Source organism: Manis javanica, chromosome 4, assembly GCF_040802235.1.
Source record: "Manis javanica isolate MJ-LG chromosome 4, MJ_LKY, whole genome shotgun sequence".
Lineage (NCBI taxonomy): Eukaryota > Metazoa > Chordata > Mammalia > Pholidota > Manidae > Manis > Manis javanica.
Window position 1 is genome coordinate 156,883,224 of NC_133159.1, and position 20,679 is coordinate 156,903,902.

Here is a 20,679-nt window from a genome sequence, read left to right on the forward strand (position 1 = left end):
TTCTGTCCCTATCCCCTAGGACCAGTGAACCTGAAACTATCAAAGTATCTCTCTCCTTCTTATTGCTTATTTCTTTAAGGAACTTCAAAGGAGTGGATAGGCATCTCCTAGTGGTTTACCTGCAGGTAGGTTGCCAGATAAATACAAGACAACCAGTTAAATTTGAATTTCAGATAAGCAATGAATCATTTTAGTATGTCTCAAATGTTACTATATGTTTAGTACTACATTGCTAACCAGATTATTTGATTAACCAGAACACTCCATTCCATAATTTTACCCTATAACTTTTTACTGTATGTTCTTTAGTGCAACCTACAAGGTAGATTGTATTTAAGCATTGAAACTTCTGTGCTTCTTAGAGGTGACTTTCCTTATAGAAACACAGGTAAGGGAAGGAAGCATATGATTTTAGAGGGGTAGCAAGGGTCACAATAGAGGGACTTGTCCTTCTTATTTCACTGTCATGAAAGGTGATAGCTCTTTAACTGGAACATAGATACTTCTGCCCAACTCTGAAATCCAGACAAGCTCGGATCTCCTGCTCTGGATCTCACGTGTCCCCTTCATTAGTGGGGAACATCATCCTTGCTTACTCCATGACCTAGGGCCACCAGACTACTTTGTTCAAGTATATTGAGATTTTTTATATATTTTTTTTTAAGTGCTATGCAATGCACTATATTGTTGTCATTGATCTTGACTAGGATAACAATGATGACCTCACCATCTACAGGATGTAAATGAAAGTCTGTCTTTGGACTGAGTGAGTATAATTTGTAGTAACCACTGTTATGTGAAACACATAAATGAAATCTGCAAGGCTAGCCATTGTTACTAATACTTGCTCTAGACTTTGGCTCCCAGGCTCCATTCCATGTGACTCCCCTAGTCTAGAACGACCCTCCCCTTTTTGCATCCCTTGAGTCTTTGCCCTACATTTCCTTCCTTGGTCTGTAGGAAGTAGACACATAAGTCCTCCATTCACCTCATTTGAAGATGGAGGCTTAGCTCTGCCACCAGTTAGGGCTTCATGCATCTGTCACTTCCAGGTGTTGTCCTGGTCATCTCCAGGCCACTCTCCACTGTTCAGCCTGGTGCTCTCAGATGGGGCTTGAGTTTTCACACCAAAGTTGTTTAGGCATTTTGTGGTGACCAGTTTCTACATTTCTGTATCCACCCCATTTAAGCATCATTTCTGAATAAATGCATGAGATTCTAACAGTTTATGAAGCCCTAAAAGAACCTTGGATTTTATCTTTCTGTAAGTGAACTAACCTGCCCAGCAAATGGCAGCAGGCGGATGTGTGCCGGGATTATCTGTATCTTCTTGCACCTCCATTACTTCTAGAAAAAGGTGGCCCTTAGGGGCCAGGGGAATTAATGACTTAATGCCCACAAAGCTCTAGGAACAACTTGCTGCAGATAAGGTCTCATTACCGTTAATTGTTATTATTATTGTTATTAACCCAGCTCCTATGAAGAGCTGCCACCGCTTTGTTAACCACCTCAGGTCAGGGGTTTAATTAATAGCTCCTCTGAATGCCAGAGGCCCCAGGCACAATGTTCACGCCCCCACATCTGGGCTCCACTTCCCCTGAGCTCCGCCCACAGGGTCCTCTCCACTCCCAGACTTTTCCTGCTCCCTGTCTCAGCAGCTACATCACTTTTGACGCCTGCCTCCCACTTTTCACTCACTTCAGCTCCCCCTCCCATTCCAGCCCCCTGCTCAGACCCCCTCGCTCACCTTGGCACCTTGGCTGCCTCTCCGCCATAATCTCCCATACCTCCTTTGCCTTCTGCCGTGTCCTAGCCTTCCCACACATTTTTTGGTGGCCAGTCTAAATTGCCACGTCTTTTGGGCGTTATGAAAGCTAAAAAGTGTCCCTGCCATTCCCCCTGGTAGCCCCCACTTCCTGCATTGTATCCAGGTCTCCCATCCCACCTCCATGAGAACTTTGGGATTGTTCCTCAGGTGGTGAGACTGGTTGGGAGGTTGGCTGGTTTAGGGTTACCTAGTTTGGCCCTAACTCAGCCCGGTGCAACTGCCTTCTATTAATTAATTATTCCAATTTTTAAAAAACCCATCTCTTCAATTGGACCTCAGTGCATGCCTCTGAGGCATATGTCACATCAAATTACAGACAACAATTAAACGTGCTGCCAAAAAAGAATCTGTGAGTCTCTATTTAAACTCAAATAGAATTCAGGCCTAACTGCCTTAGATCACTCTGCTTTAGACAGACCCTGAGGCAGAACTCCCAGGGGAGAATTGGGCTGCAATGGACTTTCTCCTGTTTAGGGTTCCTTCTGTCAGCTGCCCCCACAGCCTAACCCCATGGTCCTCATTGCCTTTGCTTAGATATCCAGGGAGCCAAGCTATTTGACATAAGTGGGGTGGTGGCATCACTTCTCTTGGAAAGCAACAATGTCCCTCAAATTCTAGAGTGCACTTCTCCACTGTCCTAACTGGCCATCTTGCATGGGTAAAGATGACCCTCAGGCCCTCTAACCCTGAGTTGATCTGTCCTTTTTCCATCAGTACAGATGGTAGAAGAAGGGTTAACTGAAGCTTTCACGGTGGTTTGAATTAGGAAATTGGTTGAAGACATTGCTTGAAGGCAGAGATGATTTCTTAATGGACCTTGATTCCCACTTTGTGTAACACTCGGTAGATGCTCCAGGAAAGTTGATAGAATGTTGAAGAGGAGGAGGGAAAGAGCATGCAGTGCAACAACAAATATTTTTCCACATGCAAAGCCAGTAGGCAGAGATGGGACTAGGCTACATCTTAGCCTTATTAACCTGTCCTGTCTACCCACTGGAGTTTTAAAAAATTAGTAGACCGTGTAACCATGGCTCTCCTTATCTATTTAACTCATTTATTTATTGGCATATGAGTTGACTGTGAATCGCTTTGTCCTTTTCTGTTTGCTAGAACTGTGGCTGTCCATTTGAGTCCAAACTTCCAGAGAGCAGAGACCACATCTGCTCAGTTTGCTTTGTATGGTGTCCAGCAAAGGCCGCAGCATGGTGTCACAGAGAAGTCTTGGACTTGGACCCTGGAGACCCAGGTTTTAGTTCTGGTGTGACCCTTAATATCTGGATCTTGTTTTTATTTGCTGTTTAAAAAAAACGAGAACGTTTTCTGCCCGTCCTTCCTCCCTGGTTGAAGGAAGGATGAAATGGGAAGAAAGATCTGTAGAAATTGCCACGTAAATATGGTTTATAAAACATTATAAAATACATTTTGGTGACAAGGACACCAGAGTAATCAAAATTCAAACAGATGTTTCATGGTGTTACAGGTATTAATAAGCACAGTCATCTTTTTTAGAGTAGAATTCTTGGTATAGGATCTGGAAGACTCTAAGAACCATATAATCCGCTCTTTATACAAAGCCTGAAGGGCGAAGCGATGGGTGGCATTTGCGGTACTACAAATATGACAACTAGGACACCATGCCCAAGGCCCTGGTTCCAAGTCTGGTGTGGTAAGATAGGGTTATATTAACTAATGGGTGGGCAGTGAGCCATGGCCACTGCCCCTATTAAGTACAGGTGGTAAGAACTACTACTGACTGGGAATACATCTCTGAAAGCTTAGGGAACGAGGAAATGCCGTGAACAGGGAGATTGAATCAGGCCATCCAGTTCACCTTCCAGGAACCAGATGTCTGCTGCTGTTTAAATGAAATCTTTGAAGGTTTTCAGAACTGTCAAAGTGTACAGACATTCATGCTAAAATTTTTAAATTAAAAATTGGGTTCTGCTGGTTTCTGCCCACTGCCTCAGTGAGTAAGTTAGTGAAGAACTATTTAAGGCCAGGAAACCAAAATGACAGAAGGCTGATCTTCCAGTAAGGCCGGCTGTGGGTGCTAAATGTTGTCTACAAGGATTGCCTAGCTGCAGTGCCAGCATCTGAAGAAGGGAGGCACTGGAACTAAGCAGTCTGAGAGCAGAGGCCTCTTCTTGGAGAAGTCTAATGATGACACTGGTTGGAAGTCCCCTTCTGTGGGAGGTATATGAAGGGGAAGACTTAAGGCAGAGCCAGGTTCTCCTTGCTAGCCCTGCAGCCTGAGGCCTTCTAAAGTATCAGTCATCAAGGCTTCAGATAAACAGGGGTACATCCCAGGGCCCTAGAAAGAAAAAGAAGGGGAAAAAAAAACATGAAATAAACAAGATACATGTGTAGAACTGAATGTTAGAATTATTCTCCATCACGTGGCAAGGCTACCTTTCTTTTACGCCATAGGAATATGTAGCGATTTTTCAGAGTGGGCCTGTCAAGCCCTCTGGAAGTCCAGCACACTGCAAGTCAGGAAACTTGGGTCCATTATTTTCCTGGCTGGGTGACTTTGGCTGAGCCATTAAATATTCCTTGGCCTGAATTGCCTTCATTGGAAATAATACCTGCCCTGCCTGCCTCACAGGGTTTGGAAGATCTGATGAGATAATGGACATAACCTCCTTGCAAAAACCATAAAGCACTCCTCAAATGGAAGGTAATAATATTACTGTTCAAATTAAGAGGAGCCTTCAGAGGGCTGGCCTGTGGGTGGAGAGGCATAGAGAGGTGGAAGGTCACCTCACGTCTTTAGCCATCACTCAGTACACTCCCTTCCAAGGAGAACTGCCCTGACAGGCAGAGAGAGGGGAATGGATTAAGTGTTCTAGGAGGCAAAGCTAAACATCTCAGTCATGTTCTGGGCTCACCAGCCCCCATAGATGCCAAGTTCTCTCTTACATTTTCCTTTTACTACTTGTGTTTATTTCCTCCTGTTCTGCCTGGAGATTTTCTATCTGCTGAAATATGATATAATTTTTAGTGTTTATCCACTGAGACACTCACTGTTGAGGAACATGACCCAGAGTTGCCAAATTACCCTCCCTGGAGTTTGGAGTCCAGGTGTAATAAAAACCAAGTATCTGTTTTTGGAAGGGGCCAAGGACAGAGTTAGCTCTTGAAGCCCTCTATTCATAAAGTTTCAATCTCTCCCCTAACCTTGTCCCAGATCCAGTCATTTTATTTCCTACAGGAATTTTTTTTTGGAGGTAGGGGGTGCTATTTTGGGGAGAAAGATCTGCATCTGTATTGAAAATGTGTAGAAGGAGAGGTCAGCCTTAGTGGAAGGACATTTGAAGGAGTTCCAATTAAGATAAGATTTGGAAAACACCAGGGAAGTTTGGCTTACGGTGGGAAAAGGTCCTCCTGACGCTCCACCCTAGGCCTTCACCTTACCTGGTTCATTTCCCCTCTCTACTCCAAGCACTTTCAGTTATGAACGCCCTCTCTTGGCGCTGAGCTTGGATAAATGCTACCTTGTTAGCTAATGGTACCATTAATTATATTAATGATTAATAGGTAATTAGTCATAATGCTGTAATACCTACAACGGAGGCTTCCTTTCTTGCAGCAGCTCTATGTCTCAAGCACACACACATCCCCTTCCCTATTCCTGGCCGCAGAACCAACAAGCTTCTAAATTTGTTTTTCTGACCATTCTGTCAATCTCTTCAATTTCTCCAGTTTTAATCAGCTGTCCCATTCATTAGTGAATGACCACTACTGCCTATATTTTGCCTCCTTTTTTTCCGTCCTCTGTCACTCCACTGCCCTCCAGTAAGTAACAAGATGGCCACAGAAAAGATACTTTTATTTTACTTTATTTCATAAACCAAAGGTTTTTTTCACTTCTAAGTCTCACTTGACTCCACTTTACTACTCTGGCCCCGTCTGCACTTCACCTTTACTTAATCCTAACCACTCCCCTACTTCGCCAGGGCTCACTCCCCCTGCCCAAGGATCCCTCCCACTCTACATTTGGCTTCCTTTCAGCAACCACGCCCCCAGACCCAGGCAGAGCGGTGCGCACGCGCAGTCCACGCCTTTACCTGGGCGCCCGGGAGTGGGCGGAGAGGGGGGAGGGCGGGGGTGGAGAGGGAGCCGGCAGTTATCTGGGCGGCGGAGCGCTCACAATGTGGCAGCAGGGAGAAAAGGTGCGCCGGCGCTGGCCCCGAGGGGCTGCGCATGCGCGCCGCCGCGCCCTGCGGCCGGGATGCCAGGGGGGCGGGCGGAGGGAGGTGTCGGGATCCCTGTTGGGCGGGGGGGCCGGAGAGGGAAGGGGCCGCGGGCGCGCGGCCGCGCGCGCTCTCGCCGCGGCTCGCCCTCCCTGTCCCCGTCTCCGCACACACATCCACACACGCACACCCCCTCCCCTGCCTCCTCCCCGCGCGCCGCCCGCCCCGCCGGCCCCGTTCGCCCTCGCGCGCTCGGAAGGGAGTCGCGAGACGTCGGAGCGGCGGCCACGTAGCGCTGCGGCGGCGGTGGCGGCGGCCGAGGCCGGGTCTGCGGAGCGGCCCTGAGGACAGACGTTGGGCGGGGGGGAGGGGCCGGCCCGGCCGGCGGTTGTTACTCGAGCGCCGCGGCTGCAGGCCCCCCGCCGCAAGGATGGACCGTCGAGGCGGCGGTCGGGGCGGCGGAGGCGGAGGCGGCCGGCCCGGGTGAGTAGGGGCCCCTGCCCTCGCGCACACGCCACAGTCGCGGCTGCGCCCCTGCAGCAGCCCTTCCTCTCCGGCGCCCGCCGGGCCGGCCGGGTCTCGGGCGCCGGGTTAACCCTTCGCCGAGGCAGCTGCGTGCACTAGGCCGGAGCAGCCCCCATCCGGCGGGGAGGCCCTGGGCGCTGCACTCTAATGGCCCCGAGCTTGGGCCGGGGGCGCCTGCTTCTGCCCCTTCGCCCCCACCCTCTCGTACCGGGGCTTGGGCTGCCGTTGTGCAGAGTGCGCTGGCCCCGGGACCCGCGGGGAGACTGGGGTTGCACGGGTTAGCGGGCCGAGGGGAGGTTCGCAGCGGTCCTCCTGCGAGCATTTTCCTGCCCTGCGGCTGGTGGCTTGCACCCACTGCCTCCCCGGCCCTGCGGTTGCGCCCAAAACCTCCAGCCCCCGGGAGTATTGTGCCGCCTGAGAGAAAATGCATCCAGTATACACCCGCCCAACACTCACCCCACAGGGCAATGCAGACCTTTCTCCACCCCCACCTCCTCCTCCCCTCCAATCAGGCTCTACTTAAAAGATTCTTAGATGGGAGACACTCAAGGTAGTGACACCCCCGTTACATCTGCACAGAACATATTCATTGTCGAGGGACGTCTCCTGTAGAAATGATAAATGTCCCTGCCTCACCTTCGAAGTCTGTCTTCACGATTTAAGATCCCATATGCTCTTCTTTGAAAAGGGCCCAGTCTTTGATCACATCTAGTACATCCCTCCCCCACAACACACACACGCACGCATATACACACACTTCCTGGTTGCTGAGCAGCCCCTGTCAGTGCAGATCCATTGTCAGGAATGGCTTGTGCCAATCAAAGGAATGTGCTTTTGCCTTTGGAGCAGGGATTTTTCCACAACCATGTTCTCAGGATGTTCCTGTGTGAGTCTGTCTTTGATTATCCCCATGTTCAAGCATCATTATCATAGTATTTCCCTTCTGTGCATCTCCATGGACCCTCAGTAATGCCTGAGTGATGCTCTTTTCTCAATTAGATACCTGTGGTGTGTGGGAATTTCATTAATTTTGTTGTAATGCTGAACATGGTTTGTCAAGGCATAGTAAATAAATAGAGTAATATTTTGAAAAGAAATGTGTATTTTTTTCCAGAGATGGCCAGGCCCGTATTGTTCTGGGAATGGCAACTAGCACATGCTTTGTTGACAACATGTATCTGCTTAAGGAATGAAGAGCAGCTGTGACTGGCATGTGTGAGTGTGTGTGCACTGAACACAGGTGATGTTCCCTCATAGGTCTGTTTTGAGAGTGTGAGCCGCACTGGTGGTCAGGGCTGGCGGGCAGCTTGGCTCTTTGTATCAGGACTGTGCACTTGTATTCAGGTAGACGCTACCTTTAATACAATTTTGTTTAGATGTTCACCACTGAGTTTTAGTGATCTAGAAATGTCTACTTTAGTCATTTTTAACTTCTCTCTGGGGTCATGGAAGCCTTTAGGACCCTCTTCTCAGTGAAATAGACACATAATTTTATAGGCAATTATAGTCATCTTGAAACTGGCCCTGGGACCTCAGGTTAAAATGTGTATTTTGCCAAAGTGAAAGGAGCTTGAGTTTCGTGCTTTGTTTTGTTGTTGCTTAAGGATTGGCATGAGTTTGGTCCTGAGCAGTAAGCAACCAACTAAATTATATATGTGTTCTTGTGTTTTGCTCTTTCATTACAGTGAGTTATTTGTATTTGTAAGGTGTCATTTCTTTGCCTTCCTCAAAAAAGATATGAGAGTTTTAGGAAAAGTCAAGAGAAGAGTAAAAATACTTGTCTAAATTTGACCTATTAATAATGTATGTAGCAGATTTCACTAGACTCTGAATGTAGCAGATTTCAACAGCAAAGGCAGTGGTCTGTTTTATGATGCCTCTCCAGAATCTGTATGTGTTGGCTGAAGTTGATCTGATCTCTTAAAAGGCTTTGAGCCCCTGCTCTGAGATTTTTTCAACTTTATTAAATATAATTTCATGTCTTTATTCAGGATGATGTTGCCATCAAAATCACCCATTTTAATATTTTGTTTCAGTGGAAGGATTTTCCCTGTAGTTAGGACATTCAGTCTTCATGCTTAGGCTCTAAAACTAGGGGTGAAAGTTGTACCACTCTATCAGTAAGCAGGGGATAAGTATCAGCTATTCTTGCTTAAATCACTCTGCACCCAGCGTTTGCCTTTCGATCATATTTCAATCAAGAGACATTTATTCCAGCTCGTGATAGTGTTCTGTTGGGCAGTGACGTTAAAGAAATACAGCCCCCAGCCCTCCAGAAGCTTACAAGTCTGACAATATTTTTCACTTTTAATCCTTTGAGACTTTCATGGTTTTTTCTTTGCCTTTAAAGGGGTCCTGAGAGGCTAAGGAATTCATGGCATTAAGAGTTTTTTGGAAAGCGAGAGAGCCTTGAGATCTTGCACAGAACCTGTTCCACACACCTGAAGAAAAGCATTTATTCTAATAATTATGCAGTGTACTCTGTGAAGTTTGAAAGCATGCTGAGATTGCAAACATTGCATTTTTTATTATCTAATAAATATGCTTGAAGTGGCTTATATTACAGGTTATATATTTTGTTCATGTCATACCTTAAGTTTTACTGTCAGAAATTACTTGCCTATCCTAAATCTAAACCATTTCAAAGTTGCAAATATTTTACTTTTCTTTGTCAGTGTAGTGTAGTGACAGATCATTAAAAGCTCAGGAGACATGTGCTTCCTTGATTTATTTCAGAACCTCTTCTAACCAGTCACTTACCTAGTTAAATACCCACACACCACAGAGCAGCTGATCATATAACACTTATGGCTATGAGAACAGCATTCTCTCTGCCAGATTCAGAGCTTGGAAGCTGGAAAACAATTGCATGGCAGCGAAACACTTAAAGAGTAGTGGTGCCAGCAGCTCACTCATTAATACAAACAGCTTGCTTTAGTTTCTTCAACACTCTTCTTCAGACACCCTTCCCTTAGGAGGTTTCAGATCAGCAGCTCCTACTCAAGGGAAACAGCACCTACTTTCTGCAACTGTGGCCTCAAGATCAGATTTGTGACACCCAGAGCTGTTTCCATTTCTGCACTCAGTATGGGAAGTAATCTTGTAGTGTGGTAAGAAAATACTTTTCGAGTTCTGTAGAAAAAAAGGTAATCAGTAATGCTATTGATGTGATTTTGTTGTTGAATGTCCGAAGCCTGTGGAAGAAATAAACTGCCAATGTGAACTGTTTTTTTAAAAAAAATCACCCTTTTCTCAAGAGTTTTAGGTAATTTCACCAAAAATGTGAATATACTCTTGGGTTTCATTTCCCTCGTTCTAAAAAGTCAGTTGAGAGACAGCCAACTACAAAAATAAAAAACCTGTGGATTCTCTTGTATTTTGAACCATACCCTTTGGAACTAGTTATTCTCAAGTTGGTGACTGCATTTCCTTGGGAACTTTTAAGTCTTGGAGCGTGTTTTAGGTATGATACTTTTCTCAGCTATTGTCATCATTTTAAGCAGTTAGCATTTGAATTTACTTTGACAGAGGTGAGCTGGTGTTGCAATTTGTGATTTTAGCTGAAGGAGAAATCAGGGAGACAGTTCTTTGGAGTCAGGCAGACAACGTTTGCATCCCAGCTCCACCATTTACTGGCTTTATGACATTGGGCAAGTCAGCCTGACCTTTCTGGCCTCAGTTTCCTCATCAGCAGAATAAGATTTGTTGTGAGGATTACTGGTTATAGATGCAAGCTTCTAGCACAGTTCCTGACACATGTACGTATTTGAGGACTCAGTAAATGGTAGGATATAGGTGAAGTGGGAGAGAAACTACAGATTACAAGATTTAGAGGTCTGGCACTGTGATCTGCATACTTTCATTTGTGCAGATTTGGGATGAAAAAATTGCAAATATTTGACTTGGAGCATACCAAAGCCTTGCAGGTGCAGTGTGCTTATTGGAACTTTGATTTGTTGCTCTGTGGCTGGCTGAACTTGGTGGAGATAATAAAACTTAGCTCCAAATTCTGTAGTGTTATCCGTAAGCTGTGCTTGTTTTAAGGCTATTTGGAGCTTATGTGGTGAAAGGGGTGTTTTCAGGACATTAACGTATCTCAGTGAGTTCTGTGTCCAGAGCTGAATCACGTGCAAAGCCTTGTGTAAATGTTCATAGTTAATGCAAGCCATAAAGTGCTTGGTAAAATCAGTGAAGACATCAGATGTTTATTTTAGTTAATCTGCTTGTTTATAAAGCAGTTATCTTTGATTTTTAAAAACACTGATCAACATTTTCTCTTACAGAATTCCCATTGCTCTTTTGAGATTTTGATAAAACTGTTATTAGGGCTATAAGTTTGAGTGCCTTAGGCATTTTGGCTTTGGTGGGTAAAGGAAAGAAAATTTACCTGTGAAATTTTATCAGTTCTCCACTTTAAACCAATACCTATAGGTTGTGTCTTTGGTCCTAGACTCGTTTTTTGCCTAGTTTTATGGTAAAATAGGGCATTGTGTTTTTCCTTTTTTAAACATAGTTTAAGAGATTGATTACTCTGAGAAGTAGATTCAAGGGCTTATATACAGTTTAACTGAGTGCATTAGAACTTTTAAAATAGGATTTCTTTGCTTCTATAGAATTAAATTATTCCATCATTTTTGCAGGATATCATTGTGATAAGTCTGTGAACCCCCATGGGTTCAGATAAGGTAGACACATCAGTAGTGCATTAGGATTTACCTCAGGGGAATTTGCTAATCCTTATTCTCTTTTATTAGTAAGCCACCTATGGGCTTGCTCATCAATGGAATCAGTCACTGGTATTGGATTGCTGATAAAGAAGGATTGGCAAATAATGGTCTTAGACTCATCCTAGATTTTGCAGAACACTTGAAAAAACTTAATTTTGGCCAGAATGTATAATAATAACAACACTTATGCTGTGCAAGCCCAGATTGACTTACATATTTTTTTTTCTCAACAATAATACATTTTGCTCAGTAAAGTTTTTCTTGGTGTGGGGGTGCTATTTTTTTAAATTATTATTTTTTTCTGGTTTAAATGACCTAGCACATAGCTAGTTTCTTCTGTCAGTTTCTTGATAAACCAAGGGAGAAGGGATTGTTGGAAGAGAATAGAAATAGAAATTATGCAAAGAATAGCTCCAGAGCCTGATTTCTTCGTCTTTGCTATGCATATGACATCAGAGGGTATGACTCTTAGCTGGATTTCACAAAGATACACAGTGTTGGGATCTTTTGCCTTTAATAGTAGTAAAGAATATAGTCTTTAACACATTTATACTTTTCAGCTTTAGAATTTTGATTTAGTTTTGAGGTTCCAATGGGGTATAACTTCTTAATTGTACTGTGTATCCTATAAAATGAGATTTATAACTAGGCCCTTATGAATTGTTTTCACCCTTTTGAATGTATCATTTTAATATATCTAAAGTAATATCAGTGCCCTGTGAACATTGAAATACATGATAAAGTGGTTTTTGTGTATTTTTTTTTGAGGGGTGCAGAGGAGAACGTGATCTTAATTTTATGGATGAAACTGTATTTTTTCCCAATTCTTCTTTATGTGCCCAAGGACATCTCCTGTATTAATATACTATTAGAGCTGGAGTTTGAAGTTACCTTGCCTGAAAGGTCCTCCTTGTAGAGGGCCCTACAGTTGCCTTTTTTGCATATGAAGCCTACAAAGTCATTTAAATTAACTCAGCAAAAGTTTGGGAAAAACTTAAATGTCTAACAGTATAGAATTGGATAAAGAAAGTATGGTATATTCATGCAATAGAATAAATTTTACGTAGCTGCAAAAAAGAATGAGGAAACTATATTGCTATGGAAATATCTCTAAGCTATATATACGTAGAATACAGTGTATACTCATTTGTTTATGGCTTCCTTAGCACAAAATTATGTTTATAGTAAAGATTTACATATATCATTGTGTATAACAGTAATTAGTATATGCTCATATACTATTCCATTGTATGCATGTATCATAACTTATTTGTCCATTCTACCATTGATGAATATTTGGATTGTTTCTGGTTTGGGCTGTCATGAGTAATGCTGCTCTGTTCACTATATTCTCTGCTATACTTAAAGCTTTTGATATATGTGAATGTGTGTCTATTAAGTAAACTTTTAATTTATAATATCCCCCAACTGAGCCATAGGAAAGCTGTAATATCCTATTTTAAATGAAATGTTGAAATATTTATTATTATTATTACTACTTATTATTATATATTGAAAATAATTTCAAAGAATTTTTTTAGTATATTCTCAAAGACCTAATTTGGATTTTCAAAATATTAAGAAAATTCCCAGGTCAACCTAAAAGCAAATCCTTTATACTTTTATCCTTAAATAAAGAGGGGTTAAATATGATGGACTGTGTCTTAACAATAATTATAATTCCTGAAAGATTTGTTTTTGTAACAGCTAAGTATTCCTTACTGTCTTTACAATATTGAAACCACAATCCTTCCTGCATTGCTAATTATTACATTTTTAAATTATTTTTATAACCGCTGTATATTTAAGCATTTTGGAAGCCCAAGATTTAAAGCAAATAGCAACATGAAAAACTTACTTAAATATAGCGAACCTTGCTGTGCTATTTTGAAATTGGTAATATTGTCAACCAGTTGGTTGGTGGGATTGTATGCACTGCATGAGTGCACTTTAAACTGCTGAAACACTGTTTTTATTAAAACTGCATTTGATCACATTCTTTGTTTTAATTGCAGTATTGCCATTTTTCCTCTTTCTTTCTTTCCAAACATGGAAATAATGGTTAAAGTATAAACCTGCAAAGCAGTGGTTCTCAACCAAGGGCAATTTTGCCTCCAGGGGACATTCTGCAATGTCTGGAGCCATTTGCTTGTCATGAGTGGGTCCCCAAATTGTGCTGCTGGCCTCTAGTGGGTAGAGGCCAGAGACGCTGCTAAACATCCTGCAGGGCACAGGACAAAGATTTACCTGGTCTAAAATGTCAAATGTGTTGAGGTTGAGAGACACTGCTACAAGCACCTTCACTAAACTGATGCTACTAGGCAATTTTAGCAATGACTGTTAGAGTTAGCACATGAAATTCACACTTAGTGTATCTAGTCTAGAGAAGAAATAAACTAGGTAATTTCCTAAGTACTAATACAGTTTTAATGTTGAAAAAAGATTTCAGTATAAGTTTTAGTGGACAAGTCGTCTTTTAAAAAAAAATAGGCTGTTTATAGTCTCCTGGTGGGTAAAGCCAGATTATCTCAAATATACCTGTTAATCTAACAGGTTATTCACAAAGACAAAAAAGTCTTTATGTGATGACTTTTAGGGATATAATTTTTTCAAAAGTAGATATATTTTTACATTTATGGACTTTCTTTCTTGCTCTGCTCTAAAATATTTGGTATTTGACATAAAATACACTTAAATCTTATATAAAATGATAAGCTAAGAAAACATCTTGCCAAGTGAGAAAATGTTTAAGTTTGGAAAACATATGCAAAGTAGAAAAACTATCTATTTTCAAATGGCTAGTTTCTTCCTGTCAGGTTGTGGTAAAGAATGTGTACATGTCTGCATCTATTAAAATTTACAGGTAGTATTAGCAGTATGCAAAAGATGCTTTGTTCTGCCTTCCAGTCTTTTCCTCAACTTTTCATCACCTCAAATTGGAAAGTTAGATTTTTTTTTTCCCTTTAAAGATGACTATGTCTATAAGGTCAGGGGTATAGTGAGCACTGAAAGACACATCCACAGCAGCCACCTGTTGCAGAGGGACTGTTCTAAGTCTGGAACTATTTAGTTAATGTGCTGTAGTACTCTCTCTCAAAGTGTTTGACAGTGACCCGCAGTAAAAGGCAATGCATGCAGGTCCACATGTATTCGCTCACATTCACACCCCCACTCACAAACAAAACACAAGCTTCAGGAGACAGTACTTACCCTTACTACCTGTGAGGCAGTCTATTACTTTTTATTCTATTCTGTTTCTTTTTTAAAAATGCATTGGAATAGGCTGTTTGAAAATTACTGCACTGTATAGTGCTTTTTAAAAGTAGATGCTAAACAAATGCTTACTGGATTAAATGGGAGGTAGCGGAAAGTGATAAAGGCCATGCTTAGAGGTATTAAGTTTAAAGTAAGAAGCTAAGAAATGGGGCATGAAGAAAATCATTCTATTTATGACTGACCTTACTCTGTACAGAGGGGTAATTCTTAAAGACCTGAAACTCTGGAAGGGTTAAGTTTGGATCCAGTATTTGCTTAGTGTTTGAGCTGTGGTGTCCGAAGAGGTAGTACACTTGCTATTGCTTGATACCCATGACACACAGACACATGCTATCTCCCTGTTTATTCATTAAGTTAGGTACAACCAAGAGGATTAACTAATAGATGGAAAGAAAAATTTTAACTCTATACTGTCACTTTCTTTAACACACAGCCTGGTTTAAACAATAATTTGCTTGGTAGAGTAGTTACAGAATAAAAATACAGCAAGGACTCCTTGTGAATGTTTATGTCTGTGTGAAGTCAGACTCTGGACTCAGGCTATGTTTCAGACACAGCTCTATCAGAGAAGCAATTATCAGAACCTCGTTCTCCAGAACGATAGCACTTAAAAGTTTCTTGGTTGGAGTTGTCTTTCATTTCTATACCCAGCCTTATATCTGCTGTGTATATGCCTATATATCTATTTATTTCACAAACCTTTACATAGCATTTACCGTGTAACCCTCATTATAAAACCCTTTGAGGTAGGTGTTGTCCCCATTTTACCAACAGGGACATTGAGACAAAGTGAGGTTAAGTAACTTGCCAAGTAGAATGTGTTCTTTTCTTGGCAATGAGATCGTAAGAAAAGACCCATTGATTATTTTATCTTGCAATTTAAAAAATTAATTTAAAAAAATAGATTTTAAAAATTCATAAATATTTCTGGCTTTTAGGAAACAGAGACTAAGTAAGTCATTTATTTTGATTTTTAAATTAGTGTACAGTAAAATTGACATTGTGGTGTATGTACAGTTCTTTGACTCCTATATGTGTGTAGATTCATGTAACCACCACCACAATCAGGATACAAAACAGTTCCATCACCCCAAAAAACTCTCTCTTGCAATCCCTTTGCATTCATACCCCTCCCCTTCACTCCTGGCAACCACTGATATGTTACCTCTCACTGTAGTTTTTTGTCTTTTGGGGAATGTTATATTAATGAGATAATATTGTATGTAACCTTCTGACACTGGCTTCTTTCACTCAACATCATGCCTTTGAGAGTCATGGAAGTTTTTATGTATATCGACAATTTGTTCCTTTTTATTGCCAAGTAATATTCCATTGTGTAGATGCACCACAGATTGTTTTTCTGTTCACCAGTTGAAGGAAAAACAATCACCAGTTGGATTGTTTCCAGTTTTTGGTGATGATGAAGAGAGTTTCTGTAAACATTCATGGGCAGGTTTTTGGGTGAACATCAATTTTCATTCCCTTAGAGTAAATATATAGGAATTGGATTGCTGGGTCAGATGGTAAGCATGTTTAACTGTATAAGAAACTGCCAAACTGTTCTAGAATGAGTGTGCTCCTTTGCATCCCCACCAGAAACATGAAAGTTCCAGTTCTGAATCATTGTCAGCTCTTGATATTTCAGTATTTTTTATTTTAGCCATCCAATAAATATATAGGAATAATGCACTTTGAGCCTTATGATCAGATCCGAACAGTATGCTCAGCTGTGCCTTCAATTAGCTGTTGATTTTAGAGGAGTCATTTAACTTTCCTGAGCCTCTTGTTTCCTCCTATCTCATATAACAGAGGATATTGAATGCATTGTAAGTTTTCTTGCAGCTCCCAAAATCATTGATACAGAAAGATAAATGCTTGGGCAGAGGACAGATTTGTGTTTGCCTAAGCAAAAAAAAATTTATTGACTGATCTTCAGCTAAAGTAGAAACACTATAAGCAGTATACTTATTTATAAACAGAATCCATATGAAATAACTCGGTATTTATAACTATAGCTAGTCCAAGCAAAACATAATACCGTGATGGTGTGTGTCATATCTAAGCTAAAACTGTATAGCTAATGTTGCAGGTAACATTGACAACCCATGGTCATTTGGCTAATGTCTTAGCTTCCTAGAGGTTAGTTTACAATAAGTTAAATAATGAATATTTTGCCATTTTTTATCATGAATAGGAGATCACTTTTTAAAAAGTTATGTATTTAGGTACTTGTCCTTAATGTCATGGTTGAGTGTGAGATAAATTGCTTCTATATAGCATTAAAAAGAATAGCTTTATTATTTTTCTAAAAAATTGTACATGCTTACTTTTATTTAGAACATGCTGATTTAAGATTACAGAAAAATATAAAGAAGAAAATAAAAGTATCTCCTTCCCTCCCTTGCCCCATCCTGAGATAGCTCTCAATATCGTGTATGTACATGTATCTATATATTTATGTGTATGCACATGGTTTCACATAATGAGGTGGCATGATCCCATTCCTGATGTTCTTTAGTTTTTTTTTCTCATGTGAGTATATTTCTGTGTTAGTGAATATAAATCATATAGTTTAGATGGCTACATTGTATACCAGTGTCTGTGTGATTTTAAATGAATACATGTTAAAGAGTTTGACTCATATGATGTGAAGGAACCTGGCAGATGTGCCAACCCATTCTGGTACCAATGGTACCATAAATAATTGTACCATTATTTATGGTTTAAGTTTTTAATTATAATAATAGTGTTCTAATGAATGCCCTTGCCTACACACCTTTTTATACTTGTAGTATTATCTTCTATGGTAAATTCTGTGATGGTTGGTCCCAAAAGTATGTTTTACTCTTAGGGGTAAACAATTCACTCTTAGGAAAATAGTGCTAAACTTCCCTAAGAAAGGCTAGTCCATATTCACATAGTGGGCTATGCCAGCTAATGTCAGAAGTCTGTCAGATTTTCTTGGCATTAGCCACTTCAGGATTTAAGCCATAAAACATACCTACACATGTTTGTGCATGGATCCTCCTGAAAACTCCCAACACATTAGTTGATAGTCTTTATCAAGTAAATCTGAGGATATTTAAAAACACTCAAGCTTAGAAAAAGAATTTTAAAAACATATCACTTTTGAGAAAAATAAACTGATAAAGTAAACCACTTTCTTATTTCTTTAAATGTAGTTGATACACAATATTATATTAGTTTCATGTGTACAGCGTAGTGATTCGACCTTTATTGTCATCACCATAAGGTGTACAACCTGCTTTTTAATTCAAAGAAAATCTTTGAGTTTGTGATAATTCAATTTGTGTTATCCCAAATAGTTCCATTTTTTTAACTTTTAAAATAAAATTTTAACTTTAGAATAATCTTAGATTTGTAGAAAAGCTGCAGAGAGTACCTGTATACTGCTTATCCAGTTCCACTTATTGTTAAAGGCTTATATAACCTGTTAAAGTCTTACATAAACTAAGAAAACAACATTGGTATATTACTATCAACTCCAGATTAAATGAAGCTTCCACTCATTTTTCAACTAATACCCCCCTTTTCTATTTGGAAACATCCTAAGTTAAGCTTTTATACTTAAATAAGCTTGAATAGATAGATTTAATTTTAGTCATAACATTGTACATGTATATGTACCATATGTAGCTGGATTTTTATACAGGCATACCTCAGAAATGTGGGTTTTCTAGAGGACTACAATAAAGCAAATATTGCAATAAAAAAAGTCAAATTAATTTTTTGGTTTCCCAGTGCATAAAAGTTGTGTTGTCACTATACTGTAGTCTATGAGGTGTGCAATAATGTTATCTCTAAAAAAAGTACATACCTTAATTTTAAAATACTTTATTGCTAAAAATTGCTCATCACCATTTAAGTTTTCAGTGAGCTGTAATCACTGATAACAGATCACCATAGTAAATACAATAATAATAAAGTTTGAAATATTGTGAGAATTATCAAAATGTGGCACAAGACATGAAATGAGCAATTGCTGCTGAAAGAATGGTTCCAATAGTTTCACTTAATGCAGGGTTGCCACAAACCTTCAATTTGTATAACACCCAATATATAATGTGCAAGGCACAATAAAGTAAAGCATGATAAAAATGAGGTATGCTTGTATTTAGACAAATCCCTCTTTGACATTAATAGCATTGAAAGTTATCTTTTGACATTCACAGACAGTTTTAGGGTAATATTTAAGACCTTTTTCCCCAGCCTAGTATGTTCCATGCAAAAACATGGTTTCTGACATTGGTGAGTGTAGCTCTTGCACAAGGTACCCTTCTCAATAGAGTTTACAAGTGCCTATCTCCAGGAGCACATGGGAAATAGCCACCTTTTGTTTGCTGGGAAATTAACTTGTCTGTTCATCAGAAATGATAGCCACAATCCACTATGCCAGTGGTTTCACTGTCTGTAATATCTGGCTCTGGGAGAATTTAAATATTAAGCGGTTCTCAAAGTAGAGAAAGGTGCTGGCCTCGAGGCAGAATACCATCGTAGTTAGGGTAGTGGTTGGGTCTTTCTCACTCCACACTTGCTAATGCAAAGAATCCCTCCTGAGACCAGCCATGGCATCCAAGCTCACTATATTAATTTGAATCATTCCTTCAAACAGTTTATGGAAGAGGAAGAAGAAATTGGCAGCATTAAGTAGATACAGATTTTTAAAAATCACTTTCCTCCCAGCTTAAATGGAACCTTGGTATCCATTAGCATACCACATTTTTTAAAAAGAGAAAAAAGTCTCTTAAGCATTCTAGGAAACAAAAATGGTGGTCAAGGAAATCCTCAAGAAGACGCATTTGAGCTAGGTCTCGAAAGACGGCCAGGATTTTGTAATCGTGTGGGGGCGGCAGTGATGTTCTTGGTAGAAGAAAAAATGGCATAATCAAAGGTTTTGAGGTGGAAAAAGTCAAGATGTGTTTGAGAAATAGCATGAGGATGTTAGGTGGGAGAGGAAGATTTTAGGGCTAAGACTGAAAAAAGCCAGTTGAGCTCAGATATGGAGGGCTTTTGAATGCTTTGCTAAGGAGTTTTATTTTATTCCAAGGCTCCAAAAATCAATAAAGGTGTAGCTAGGGAGTTACATGATCCAAATTCTTTAGGAAAGTGTAGTTTAGAAGATTCCCTATATAAAGTGGCTTGAAAGAGGGAGTTGAACTGTTAAAGTTTGTGTATCAGGTCATCAGGGCCTGAACTAGGAGGCTGTGTTAGCACTTGGAGCAGGGAGAACAGGGCAGTTTTTTTAAAACAGGACTTGGTTCATTAGATACTGGGGTAAGATAGAAAGAACAGCCAGCAATGAACATGAGATTTGGAGCTTCAGTCAGAAACTATAGTTGCTTCATTTGAAACTTCCACAGACTTCACCTTGAAATCAGTAGCATCCTAGAACTGAGGAAAAGGACATAGCGTTCACGGCTTAGATACAGTGAAATATGCAGCTTAAAACTGAGAGTACATGATATTTGCTCAGTCCAAATAGAGGGAGCAAACCAGGGAAGGAAGAAGGTAGTTTTCATCTGACAGTGAGAGTGTGTTTATGGGCTGTGCTTATGTCTGATTCTTACACAGCGAACAAGGTTACCACAGCACTGAGCAAGAAGAGAATCCCGGAGACTTCGTAGAACAGCAGATTCACAAAGCCATCCAAAACGGCCTTCTGCTCACCTTTAAGTTTCTCTCTATAAACATGCATGTGCTTTGTTTGCACAGTGGTCCCTCATTTGGACCTGTGTGTGCTGTGGTGGTGGAACTCGATGTGTGGTGTATCAACGGGAGCACACACACAAAGCATCTTTATACCACTTCATAGTGAATGGCTGTGCACTTGAGCAATACAGATCTAAAACTTTACCTGTAGCCAGATCTACATAGTAAGTTTCACATGAAGACAGAAGTTTTTGCTTGGGTTTTATTGTTCTGCCCTTGAAAATACAGTTTTCTATAAGCTAAATTAGTCTCTGGGATACAATGGTGGCTACTGTCTAGAAAGTTGGATTCTAATCTTGACTGAGTAATGATCTTATGAGGCAAATTGTTTTACTTCTAACATGTTTTTCTTCTATACTTTTGATGATTATGTGTTAGCATATTTTGAGTAAAAGTTTTA

General features: G+C 40.5%; 1 protein-coding gene and 1 long non-coding RNA gene across 6 annotated transcripts in view; one reads left to right on the top strand and one right to left on the bottom strand.

Annotated features, from left to right (window-relative positions):
• Positions 1–2,860: 2,860 nt before the first annotated feature.
• On the bottom strand, positions 2,861–8,890 carry LOC140849120 (uncharacterized). Its single transcript, XR_012130712.1, has 2 exons — positions 6,755–8,890; positions 2,861–4,139 (listed from the first exon to the last, which is right to left on the bottom strand). It is a non-coding gene; the product is annotated as an uncharacterized lncRNA (long non-coding RNA).
• ZNF652 (zinc finger protein 652) overlaps positions 6,105–20,679 on the top strand; it is a 60,123-nt gene continuing 45,548 nt past the window's right edge. For all 5 annotated transcript variants that reach the window (XM_036999021.2, XM_036999022.2, XM_036999023.2 and 2 more), the window contains exon 1: positions 6,105–6,504. The gene's annotated coding sequence lies outside the window, so the exon portion shown is untranslated. The remainder of the gene's footprint in view (positions 6,505–20,679) is intronic.